The 12,014-nt window shown below is 41.1% G+C and overlaps 1 protein-coding gene across 1 annotated transcript in view; it reads right to left on the bottom strand.

The window, feature by feature from the left end:
* The window catches only part of LOC136866863 (serine-rich adhesin for platelets), a 375,927-nt gene that overhangs the window by 283,020 nt on the left and 80,893 nt on the right, over positions 1–12,014 (bottom strand). The window contains exon 3 of the mRNA XM_068226874.1: positions 3,465–3,686. The gene's annotated coding sequence lies outside the window, so the exon portion shown is untranslated. The remainder of the gene's footprint in view (positions 1–3,464; positions 3,687–12,014) is intronic.

The raw sequence follows: 12,014 nt of genomic DNA, 5'->3' as shown, positions 1-12,014 counted from the left end.
CGAAGCAGAGAATATGGTCTTGAAATCAACAATAAAAAGACCAAAGTGATGACTGTAAATCGTTTTAATAACAACAGACCTGCCATAACAAGAACTGCTGACTATGAGGTTGTCAGTCGCTTCGAGTATCTGTGATCTATTGTCACAAATACCGGAGACTGTGATTCTGAGATCCATACATGCATTGTGATTGCAAGAAATTCAACATCAAAACTTATTAGCATCTGGAAGGACACCTCTATAACTTCCAAGACAAAACTCACCCTCATTCGAATTCTGATCTTCCCTATAGTGACCTATGCAGCAGAAACTTGGATGATGAAGATGGCGGATCGCTGCAGGATTGATGCTCTAGAAATGTGGTGCTATAGGAGATTACTGTGAATACCATGGACAGCACACCGTAGTAATGAATCTATCCTGCAACAGCTCGGCATCAGAACACGAATGTCGACCCTTATCAACCAAAAACAACTCACGATATTTTGGTCATATTGCCAGAAGACAGGAGGCAATTGAAATACTTATCATAGAGGGAAAAGTCGACGGCTGAAGACATAGAGGACGTGGACTGTTATGACGGATGGACTAGATCAAGAGCTTGACGAGGATGAGCTTACAGCAAGCAAGTCACCATGCCCAAAACAGAGACTCCTGGAGGCAGATCATTAAAAGGCTTGTCGCATGATGCCACTACACCCTCACGAAAGGTTGGACTCAAAGAGCGGTTTGATCTAATTATCGCCAAGATCCATAGGTATGCTGTAGCCTCCTTTCGTGAGATACGGTTTCTTGAAAGACCTTGATCGACGATTTAGCGCTGATGGGACTGACATTTCTGGAGGGTCGATCTGCCAAATCGGTTTTTTGAGGAACGGATAATGCAGCATTTTTTCAACGTGATTTAATTGGGATGCTCGCAGGACTACATAATTTGAACGAATAATCTGGGAAAACATTAGTTTCCGGGAATGGATAATCGAAGTTCCACAGTCGTTGTTTCCACTGTCTTAATCTGCTCAGTAACAAGTTAATCTATCACCAAAAGTACATTAGCTGGCCATACACGGAAAGATTTTTTGACAGGCCTCGCCTTTGGGGCCAGATCTGACAGTAAGAGACCCGGCCTGCTGCTCGCCATCAACTATGACACCAAGCCTGTCATGTTGTGTAACATGATCTGTGAACAGTCCAGACCCTCCCCTTAATGTAATGGTCCGGGAGTTCTCGGCAGGCCAAGTCTCAACTGCTGGGCATTCAAACTAGTTTGAAATGCTTGCTGGTCAGGTCTGCCGTACTTAGAACTGTGCGATAGACATCGAAGTGGACAGTGTCCGGAGGAAAAGAAAATTTGCTATTACAGCTGTTTGAACGTTCATTTCACTATACTGGTATGTTAAATTATGCAAAAAGAAAAATAGATCGAAGTGGATGAAATCATGGATAAGAGAGCGAGGCAGCTTTATTCACGTGCGTCTGATACAACAATTGAGAGAAAATGAACTGGATTGTTACAAGAATTATTTGTGAATGGACCACAGCGATTATGATATGCCGTTAGGTAAGCATGTATGGATTTTTCTCAGTATTAAGTTCAATGTTTGATTTGTAATATATATACACTGACTGAGCAAATGTCATGGGATAGTGGAGCACTGATGCGCAGGTGTGTTGTCTGCGCACCACACACCCCCTGTGCCAGCGGCAGTTGTATAGGAGACCTTGAGAACAGTGGCTGTGCATGTGACAGGTGTAACATGGAACGTTGCCGTGATCTGACACCATTCGAACGGGGTATGGTGGTCGGTGCCCGACCAATGGGAAGTGCGATTTCGGAAGTTGCGCGAGAATTCGGCTTTACACAATCAACCGTGTCCTGGGTGTATCGTGAATGGCTGAATGCGGGTGTCACCGTCCACAACAGACGAACGAACGGCCGTCAAGCCACCCTCGATGACCATGACCGGCAACATCTGCGACGGATTGTCAATAGTGACAGACGGGCAATCGTGCAACAAATCACGGCTCAGATCAACACAGACCGTGCTAGACACATTTCCCAGTGGACAATCTGTAGGAACATGGGTTGTATGGGGTATGGGAGCCGGCACGGCACACGGGTGCCACTGTTAACAGATCATCGGCACAACGACGCGCAATTGTCGCCAGTCACCAGGGATGGACACTGGAATTATGGCATAACGTGACATGGTCGGACGAAGCACGATTTCAACTGCACCATGCCGATGAGAAGCACCGTGTATGGTGCAGACCGCACAAAGCGATGGATCCCGCCTGCCTCGAAGGTGTGGTCCAGGCGCTGGTGTCTCTGTTATGGTCTGGGCCCCCTAGTTGTTCTGGAAGACACTTCGAATGGTACGCGGTATGTTAAGCCGCTCGGAGACCATTTAAACCCATGTTTGGCCTTCCAGCACCCAGACGGTTCTGCAGTGTTTTTAAGATGATAACGCACCGCCACATCGCTCCCACGTCGCCCGGGAATGGTCCCAGGAACATGCAGCGGACGTCCAACGACTGCCATGGCCACCCAGGAGCCCCGATATGAACCCTATCGAGCATATCTGGGATGTCCTGGAAAACAGGCTCCGTGCCATGGATCCTGCACCCACTAACAGACCAGCATTGGCAGCCGATCTGCAAACGATTTGGTGTCAGCTGCGTCCAGAGGACTACCAGGGACTTGTCGACTCACTTCCACGACGTCACACTGCAGTTCGCAGGGCCAGAGGAGGTCCCACACGCTATTAGGTGACTATCCCATGACATTTGCAAAGTCAGTATACATAATGACTTGTTTTGTATAGCTATTACTGGTGAACAGTCTAGTTGATTGCGTTTTTATTGCAGGTATTGTAGCTTCTAAGCTGAAGGAGGAGGATACTGCAATGCGACAAAACATATCACCAGAAGAACGCTTGATTGTGACAAAGAGATTTTTAGCTACTGGGTGGACTTTTGAAGATTTGAAATTTAATAATACCGGAAACGTGTGAACAAGCTTGTGAACCATGAATATACGAAGGTATATTTAAATAAATATATAAATATTAATGACAATACTAAAATTGCAAACTTCCTCTATTTTAAAACATAAATTAAAATTACACAATCCACCAGTATAATGCCATCATTCGAACATTTATTTTTATACATAAGTGGGGTGGTATTCTGAAGCTGCAGATGATGTGCCGCAGTTTGGCGACATCATGATATAAAGGTATTGGTAGCATGTTGTAAATTGTTTGGGGTTGAATGAAAATAGGGTTGAGGTTGTAAATCTACGTCCGTCCCTCCCTATATAGCTTCACCACATCTTACCTACATTTCCCATGGAAATCATTATGAAAATTCTGTCAGCATTTGAACATGTTAATGTCGAACAAAAAAGAAAGACTGTAATTAATGTAGCTTGATCCTGAGATAACTGGTTTCCTAACCCTTACGTGCTTTCCATCTATGTTTCCCACGCAGTTAGGGATATGCCATAGTTCTTCATATTCCTTGGAAATTGTAGCCATTTATCCTTGAGAGATAACTCCATATATTCGTCTTGAAGTGCATTCCAAAATGCCTTAGAAGTTTCCGAGACAATTCCACTTACTGTAGACACGCCATGGAAAAACTGATATTGTAGAGCGTTGAAAGAATGAACAGATCCCATATATCTGAAAACAAAGGACGATTCTGAACTATTATAATCTATCAGATGAAAAGTAGCGAGTATTTTTTATTATTACACACTTATTTCTAGTGGATAATTATAAAAATTGTTGAAGGTTCTCAAGTCATTTATGTCGACCTATATCAGGTTCAAAAATAAAAAGGAATATAAAGAGCTAGATCACCCACAGACAAAATACCTGTAAGATGGTATGCAAACTTCATGTAGGCCTATATTCATCATGTTCAGATTGTGGCTATATATTTCACTTCTGCCTGCATTTATCTAAATTATCTTTCACTTGCAGATTTAGCATTTCTTATTTTTATACATTGTAAATCTATTTAATATGATCCTATTGTGGACCTCTGAGGCACAGTTGGAACAATCCATTTACCAGATGATAAGAATCTCCAGAAGATGACAATCCTTCCAAGAAGGGTTGGGCATAATTATACAGAGAGACTTCATTTGCTGGAATCTCTGAAATCTATGAAATACCCAACAACCACACTCAACCTATCCAGCAAATGATCATGGTGAAAGAAGAAAACGACGATTGATGTTTGTTGTTTATAGGGGCCTAACATCGAGGTCATCCGCCCTTAATGGTACGAAATGAGACAAAATGAGATGACAAATTAAAAGTCCAAACTCTCCAATGACCAGAATTCAAAGCGTGAGGATGAAGAATGAATGGATGGATTGATTGATATTAATTTAAAACGATCAGTGGATCCGACCCACAGTGCCTCACATGCACGGAAGCTGGCACAAAACAACAGTAGTACGGACCAAGGGACTGTTTCTATAGCACGATGCTGAATCGATTAGAATATGCTTGTTGTCGAAACGGGTCCAAATTCCAGGTAATCGGCCCCTCATAATGGTATTTATCACTGAAAAAGTAAAACCATGGTATTTGCCATGTTGCGGTACTAATCAAGAGTAGCGTAGACTCGCCGTATTCCACACATTATGGCACTACTCACAGGTAATGAAATTCGCACATGTATTAGAGACCTAATGTGTTTCGCACATTGAGGCGCCCTTGACAGGCAACGCAAACCTATGGTGTTCATCACCTAAGTGTACTAACCACAGGGACTCGTACTATAACGTGGTATTCCTCATATAGTGGGTACTAATCATAGGCAAGCCAGAACCATGGGTTCCTTCATCTCATGGTGTCGCTCATACAGTGCTACTAATCACAGGTACTGTAAAAGCTGTCGAGCCCTCATTTGCTACTAATCACAAACCTATTTGGTACCCAACATAGTGGTACTACGCGCAAGTAAATGCGACCCATGGTGTTCCCCGCGTAGTGGTACTAATCAGAAGTAGTTTCATGGTTCTAATATGATCATCCTTTGGTCACCCTTTTAGTCGCCTCTTACGACAGGCAGAGGATACCGTGGGTGTATCCTTCGTCTGTGCCCCCCACCCACAGGGGGTGAAAGAAGAAAACGAAACCTATAGAACTCAAGAAATTTGACAGAACAACTATGGGTTATTACGAAGACGAAAATAAGGAAATTTTCCAGTCTTATTATGGAGTAGACATAACATCTCGCCTATGAACAAAGTAACAACAGTAATGTATGTATGTTTATTTTCACTTGCTGTATTTCACATAACAGAACTCCTATGCTGAATCCATCAATATATACTGGTGGAAAAAAACAAAACAAAAAACCATGAAATAAGGAATGCAGAATAAGGAAATTTTGGGAATATATTTGTCGAGGCTAACATATTTAATTGATTAAAGGTACAAGACTACAGGTTAATATCTGCAGGAGAAAAGCCATTGCAAATGTGCCATGATGACCCATAAATAACCGGTGTAATCGCCTGTCAAATGCAGGCATGCAAAATGCATGCATTGTGTTGTACAGGTGCCGGATGTCAGCTTGTGGGATGGTGTTCCATGCCTGTTGCACTTGGTCGGTCAAAACAGGGATGGTTAATGCCTGTCGTGGATGACACTGGAGTTGTCGTCCAATGATGTCCCATATGTGCTCAATTGGGAACAGATCGGGGGATGAAGCAGGACAAGGCAACATGTCGACTCTCTGTAGAGAAGATTGGGTTACAACAGCGGAATGGGAGCTTGCATTATCCTGTTGGAAAACACCCCCGAGAATGCTGTTCATGAATGGCAGCAGAACAGGTTGAATCACCAGGCGGACGTACATATCTGCAGTCAGGATGCGTGGGATAACCACGAGAGTACTCCTGCAGTCATAGGAAATAGCTTCCCGAACCAGAATTCCTGGTGTAGGTCCAGTGTGTCGACACCACAGACAGGTGGAATGCAGGTTCACCTGGCCTCCATCTAACCAACGTATGGCCATCACTGGCACCAAGGCACAACCGGCCTTCATTGGAAATCACAATGCAACTCCACTCAATCCTCCAACGAGGTCTCGCTTGACACCACTGAAGTCGCAGGCGGCGGTGGTTTGGGGTAAGTGGAATGCACGCCGCAGTGTGTCTGGCTTGGAGCTGTCCTTGAAGTAACCAATTTTGAACAGTTTGTGGTGCCAACTGCTGCTGGAGATGCAGTCCAATGCGCCACAGCCATATGCCAGATACGGCGGTCCTCCCTCTCGGTAGTGCCACGGGGATGTCCGGAGCCCGGTCTTCTTGCAGGCGTACCTTCCCATGATCACTGCTGCCAGTACGTATGCACAGTGGAGACATTCCTACCAAGACATTCTGCAATAGCGCAGAAGGAAAATCTACCTTCACGTAGGCCTATTATACGGCCTCTTTGAACTGCAGTGAGCTGTTCATACTGGCCTCTTTGTCATCGTAAAGGCATACTTGACCCACTCACAGTCACTCTGTCCAATCTAACAGGTAACGAACGCTCTCACACAGTATAGCCTGTAATTAAACCAAACCTGGTGGGCAACGTCATAGGGCCGCTACCAGTGCTAATGCAATTTATGGGAAAGTTGAATCAATGTCATCTTCAAGATGTATAAACACGCATACCAACGTTCGTTAATCTACCACAAACACTTTTTGGTGTTTGGATATTTTTTCCCGTCAGTGTATGAAAGGTGCACTATCTCTTCTGGTCTCGAGAACATAATTGCATCTGATCATATTAAAATACTAGATTCATGTTAGGAAGTAGCGATTTCGTTTCGAGTCTGTAAGCCCAGTGACAAAATATAGCCTGATGAGAAGTCCCGAAAACTTGTTCGGCAATAAAATCGAACAAAGTAAAAAATAAACAAGTATAATAATAAGTATAATAATAAATAAATATGTATGTTGTAGCCATCCTTTCGTGACATATTTTTCTTCTTGACAATCATTTGATAGAGGATTTAGTGTTGATGGAACTACAATTTCTGGATGGTTGGTACGGGAAATTGTTTCTTTGAGTAACGGGTAACGCGGGAGTTTTTACAAATGATTCAATTAGCGTGTTCCCGGGACGATATTATTTGAACAAATAATTCCGGAAAATGTAGTGTCCGGGAATGGATAATCAAGGTCCCACTAACCAAATTCATGAATTTAGACTTTTGTTGGTTAGTCCGTATCAGCGCAAGCATTGCTAAATGGAAATATTGTTTAATCGTGTTAACTGTCTATAGTTTTCGTAATGATTGCCTTGAGGTGTAAAAACCGTGCATATTGACATGGAAATTGTGTCATATGACGCTGGTAATGGTGATTCGTCCGTCGGATGGGGACGTTAAGCCTTGAGCAGACCACTTGGTGCTATTTGACAGGAGTAGGCTATGTGCCGGCACCGGGTTTCATCCTCTCCCCTTTATCATATATCACGTCATTCATTTCATCTCATTAACTCCTCTGATGAGGTTGACGTCAGGAAGGGCATCCTGTCATAAAAACCCGCCACGACAGATTCACCTCACCTCATATCCAACCTCCTATGGAAAAGGGACAAGGGTTGGACAAACAACATTGACATGAGGATGATTATAAGATTATAACAAAAGAGATTAGTTACTTGTAAAAAGAGAAAAGGTCGCAAAGGAACGATCGCTTGCAAATAAGACAAGAGGGAGTCTGAAAAAAACTAATGTGAAGTTCTACCATATTGAAAGCTCATAAAATTGATCAACAATAACATTACATTAACCACTGTTGTGATGCGATTTGTCTGTTCTGCTGTTGCTCATCTCCGACAGATGGGATTACTGCTGTCTCCCGAGTAAAACAGCATGCCTGAATATTGACAGAAAGTAGCAAGGGAGTTGGATAACTTTGAACATGCTACTCGTATATGATTTTTCTGTCAACAACGGGTATTACAGTTAGTACTGAAAGAAGTCAATTCTTAAGAACTAACCTGTTATTATATCTGTTGCAGGATCTATATTACATCAACATGAATTTTCGGATAAAAACAGTTTAATATTTATTAGATGATATGAAAATTAGGAGATACGTACATAAAGTAATGATATACAGGAATATCTGCAAACTTTCAGCATTCAAATTCAATGTTCTGGTACCGTATATCCTGAACGTTATTTCGACATGAATTTAAGACAGAATCTGGTACACCACTTCATGACAAAAGAAAATATTGAAGACTACACGCCACGATTGTTGCCTGCACAAAAGTCAAACTCTGTTGAACGCTTTGAGACACCTCTTCCGCCCCATCATCACTATCACTCTTTATATCTGCCACATTTTAATCAGCAATTTCTTTTCACACCAACATATCACAGTCCACGTTGACGTAGTCGGCAAGATTGACACTTATTGGCACATCCAATTTTTCATACAAACACTTCCAGTTTTCCTGTTTCTGCACCATCCGACCGTTCACTCTCTGTGATACTGTCCTCTGCATAAATCATTCCAGCTTAATAAAGCCGTTTGCAATGACTTTTTTCTTTCATTGATCTTTATGCGGAACTGAACATCTGCATTTTTTCCAGTATGTTGATAATAATGTCTCTCGACAAGGCAATTATTACAAAGGAAATAGGCTTTAAGTTTTATTTACAATAAAATAATTCTACATAGTGCATGTTCTACATAACTGAATAGAATATCAATTTGTTTCAAGAAACACAGGAATACGCCTAATTCATGTGCTGTTGGGTAGGCAATCCACTGATGAGAATTGTCATGCAGCTTGCTTACCTTCCCGATATTTGTAATTGGGTAGTTTCGCCTGAGTGTTGTAATGAGTGTGTTGTCAGGCATTACCTGCACGAGAACAAGTTATCTAATATATCCGGCGGTTAAAATGTGATAAATTTCAAATCTGTTTTGAAAAATTAAAGTTAAGTATACAGAAAAAAAGATAAATAATAATTCGCTATACTGAAAGTTCGAAATTTATTAAAATGAAGAATTATTTTAACACATGATGCTTACTAGGGTCGTTTGACAAGAAGTCGGGTGGATGCGGGGTAAGGAGTGCGAGAGGTAAACATGGCTGCCGCGCATGCGCCTATCGCAAGTCTCAAGGCCTGACAGTCAACATCTATTCCGACCGTGGTTACTCTTGCAAAATGAGGTGCTGTTCTGAGGCTTCAAAGTGGTAGTGCATTTGTGCTTCAGTTACACATTTAGCCTAACGGTACTATAATTATAAGTACTGCATATGAAAAAGTTAATAGTGAACATGTATCTGTTTCGGTGAATTAGCACTGTCATGACGAATGTTTTTAGCATAAGAGCGTAGTATCTGTTACTCGTGCCGCACCTACAAGCTGCCACGACTTCTAGTGAGATACAGATATTACTAGTAAATGGTGTCGACAACTCCCAGTTGGAATCAGTGTTGCCAACTTAGCGGATTTTCCGCTAAATTTGACGGAATTAGAAGACTGTCGGCGGAGAAAAATATAATTTAGCGGACAGCAGATTTTTTGGCGGAATTCTAGATTTCTAATAGAGGAATTTAATGTTTTATCAATTTTATGTTTTTTCAAAATTTGTACTCCAGTCTGTCTCCGAGCTATTCTGTATTTTTTATCAGGAGCTAGTAATCACATGAGGAAAACGTGTTATTTGGATTTGATATTATGAGATCATGGTATCATAAATATGTAATGAGTGGGGAAAGGGTACTTATCTCTTAGTTGACGAATGATGACAGATAATGAAACTGTGAGAGAGTAGCATTTATATTTATGTTATGAAGGAAGACCGTTTAATGAGCTGGCCTGTTTTGTGTGTGGCCCTTGAGGTAGGGGATTCACCTGCCTACAAGTTTTTGCTCGCCAGCTCGCAGGCAGGGGGTTAATCCCAGTGAAACTCACAGATCAGGTGAGTGCAGACATTTACTCTTATTATTATTATTATTATTGCTCGTTATTTGAGATCGGATTTCTTGGCGGAATTTTGGCAGATTTTTATTAGTATTTAGCGGATCTTGAAAATATAAGTTGGCAACACTGCTTGGAATGCTAACAGTGAGCCATCTGGTGGTGAATGAGAGTACTACTTACTATAGACCAACGGTAAAACATTCTTAAATTCAAATTTTCATTCATTTGGAGATGTCTTCCTTGCAAACAGTCGAGATTTTTTTTCTGAAGATGCAGAGCAAAGTTCTCTGCAAAACATAAAGAATTTCACTTCATTTTCCTGACACGGCATTAGACAAAAATTTCTACAATTTACATCATTATTTTCAACTATTTTTGTCATTCTTACTGTTAAATTACACTGTATAGAAATTCTCAACGTTTCAAGTTACTATGAGGAAAACCAGCATTTCAGGAGACAGCAGCAAAGTACATTAGTCCCAGCAGATCCTGTTGCGATATCTAAAACTGAGCTAGCAGTCTGAGTGGTGTCAAAAAGTTTCCAGTACAAATAGGTCATCACGCATGGTGTACCACATGCATTATACTATTATTAATGGTAGTATAATAATAATAATAATAATAATAATAATAATAATAATAATAATAATAATAATAATAATAATTAGAAACTGATGTTCAATCCTAGACCCATGGTTACAAGTTCAGAAAACGGACCAGGGGAGAGGAAATGAGGAAGCTATGGTAGGATCAGAAAGTATGAGAACCTAAGTTTGAAGCTGAATATCTAGAAAACTGCCTGATCTATTTTCATGAAATAAACTTTAAAATTAAACTACATTTATTCAATATTAATCTAGTGAAATCATGGAATACTTTTTAAAATACAATCTGCTTAATGTCACACTGGCACAGATAGGTCTTATGGCGACGATTTAATGGAAAAGGGCTAGGAGTTGGGAGGAAGCGCTTGTGGCCTTAATTAAAGTACAGCCCCAGCATTTGCCTGGTGTAAAAATGGGAAACTACAGAAAACAGTCTTCAGGGCTACCGACAGTGCGGTTTGAACCCACTACCTCCCAAATGCAAGCTCACAGCTGCGCACCTGTAACCGCACACCCAACTCGCTCTGCAGTTGCATTTCCTTCTGATCCCTTTCTTGAAAACAGACACGATTACACCCTTCTTTCAGTACTCTGGGATGACATATTCCTAACATGGTGTAATGAGGAGTCTATATAATCACTGCTGGGTTACTGGAGTTAATGCTTCTCGTAACAAGTCCATGCTCACAGCATCCACTCCTACTGTCTTCCCTTTCCACACACTTTTTCAGATTTTTCTCTATCTAAAGCCATGTAATTGGTGGTTCTATACTTATACTACTTGGTTCTTCACCATCAGATATTGTGCTTGTTGTAACTGTATCAAGAGCTTAATGAAAAGGATTTGAATTGACTCATCTCACGCCAAGGTTCCATAGTCCCATGTCAATATTTTCACTTGGATGCTCCTTATCTTCATCACTATTCTATATATTACAATAACGGTGATGAGGAAAAAATAAAACAATATGTCATTAAAAAGAACCAGATGATAAAAAATAATGGGCCTAAACATATATTTTCTTCACCGAGATTGTCGTACGTTAATGCAGGCACGGAAAATGGATCAGACTATGTGAAAAGAAATTGGACAACATTGCAAAACCTGTTAAAATTGAAATGGAAGCATATGCAACACCTACTAAAGGAAAATATACACTTGCAAAACCTGCTAAATTACATAAGCAATATTTCGACACAAAACTTCATGTAAGGCATATTCTTTAAGCAGTATGGTCCATCTTTCCTCTTAGTCTAAGGTTTCGTTGAAGTTGTTAATACTACTTTTCACTGCTTGCTCGAAAATCACATCCCAGCCAGTATGTGTGCTTATCAATGAAAGGGGCTGAATTGAAGTCAGTGTTGTGTTGCTCCAGGGTGACCTTACCAAATTTGTTTTTAAGGTCTAGCTCTTGCTGGATTGGAATATTTCTGGCACCT

This window comes from Anabrus simplex, chromosome 3 (genome assembly GCF_040414725.1).
Source record: "Anabrus simplex isolate iqAnaSimp1 chromosome 3, ASM4041472v1, whole genome shotgun sequence".
Classification (NCBI taxonomy): domain Eukaryota; kingdom Metazoa; phylum Arthropoda; class Insecta; order Orthoptera; family Tettigoniidae; genus Anabrus; species Anabrus simplex.
Note: the sequence above shows the minus strand (reverse complement) of the source record. Positions and strands in the feature narration are given on the sequence as shown.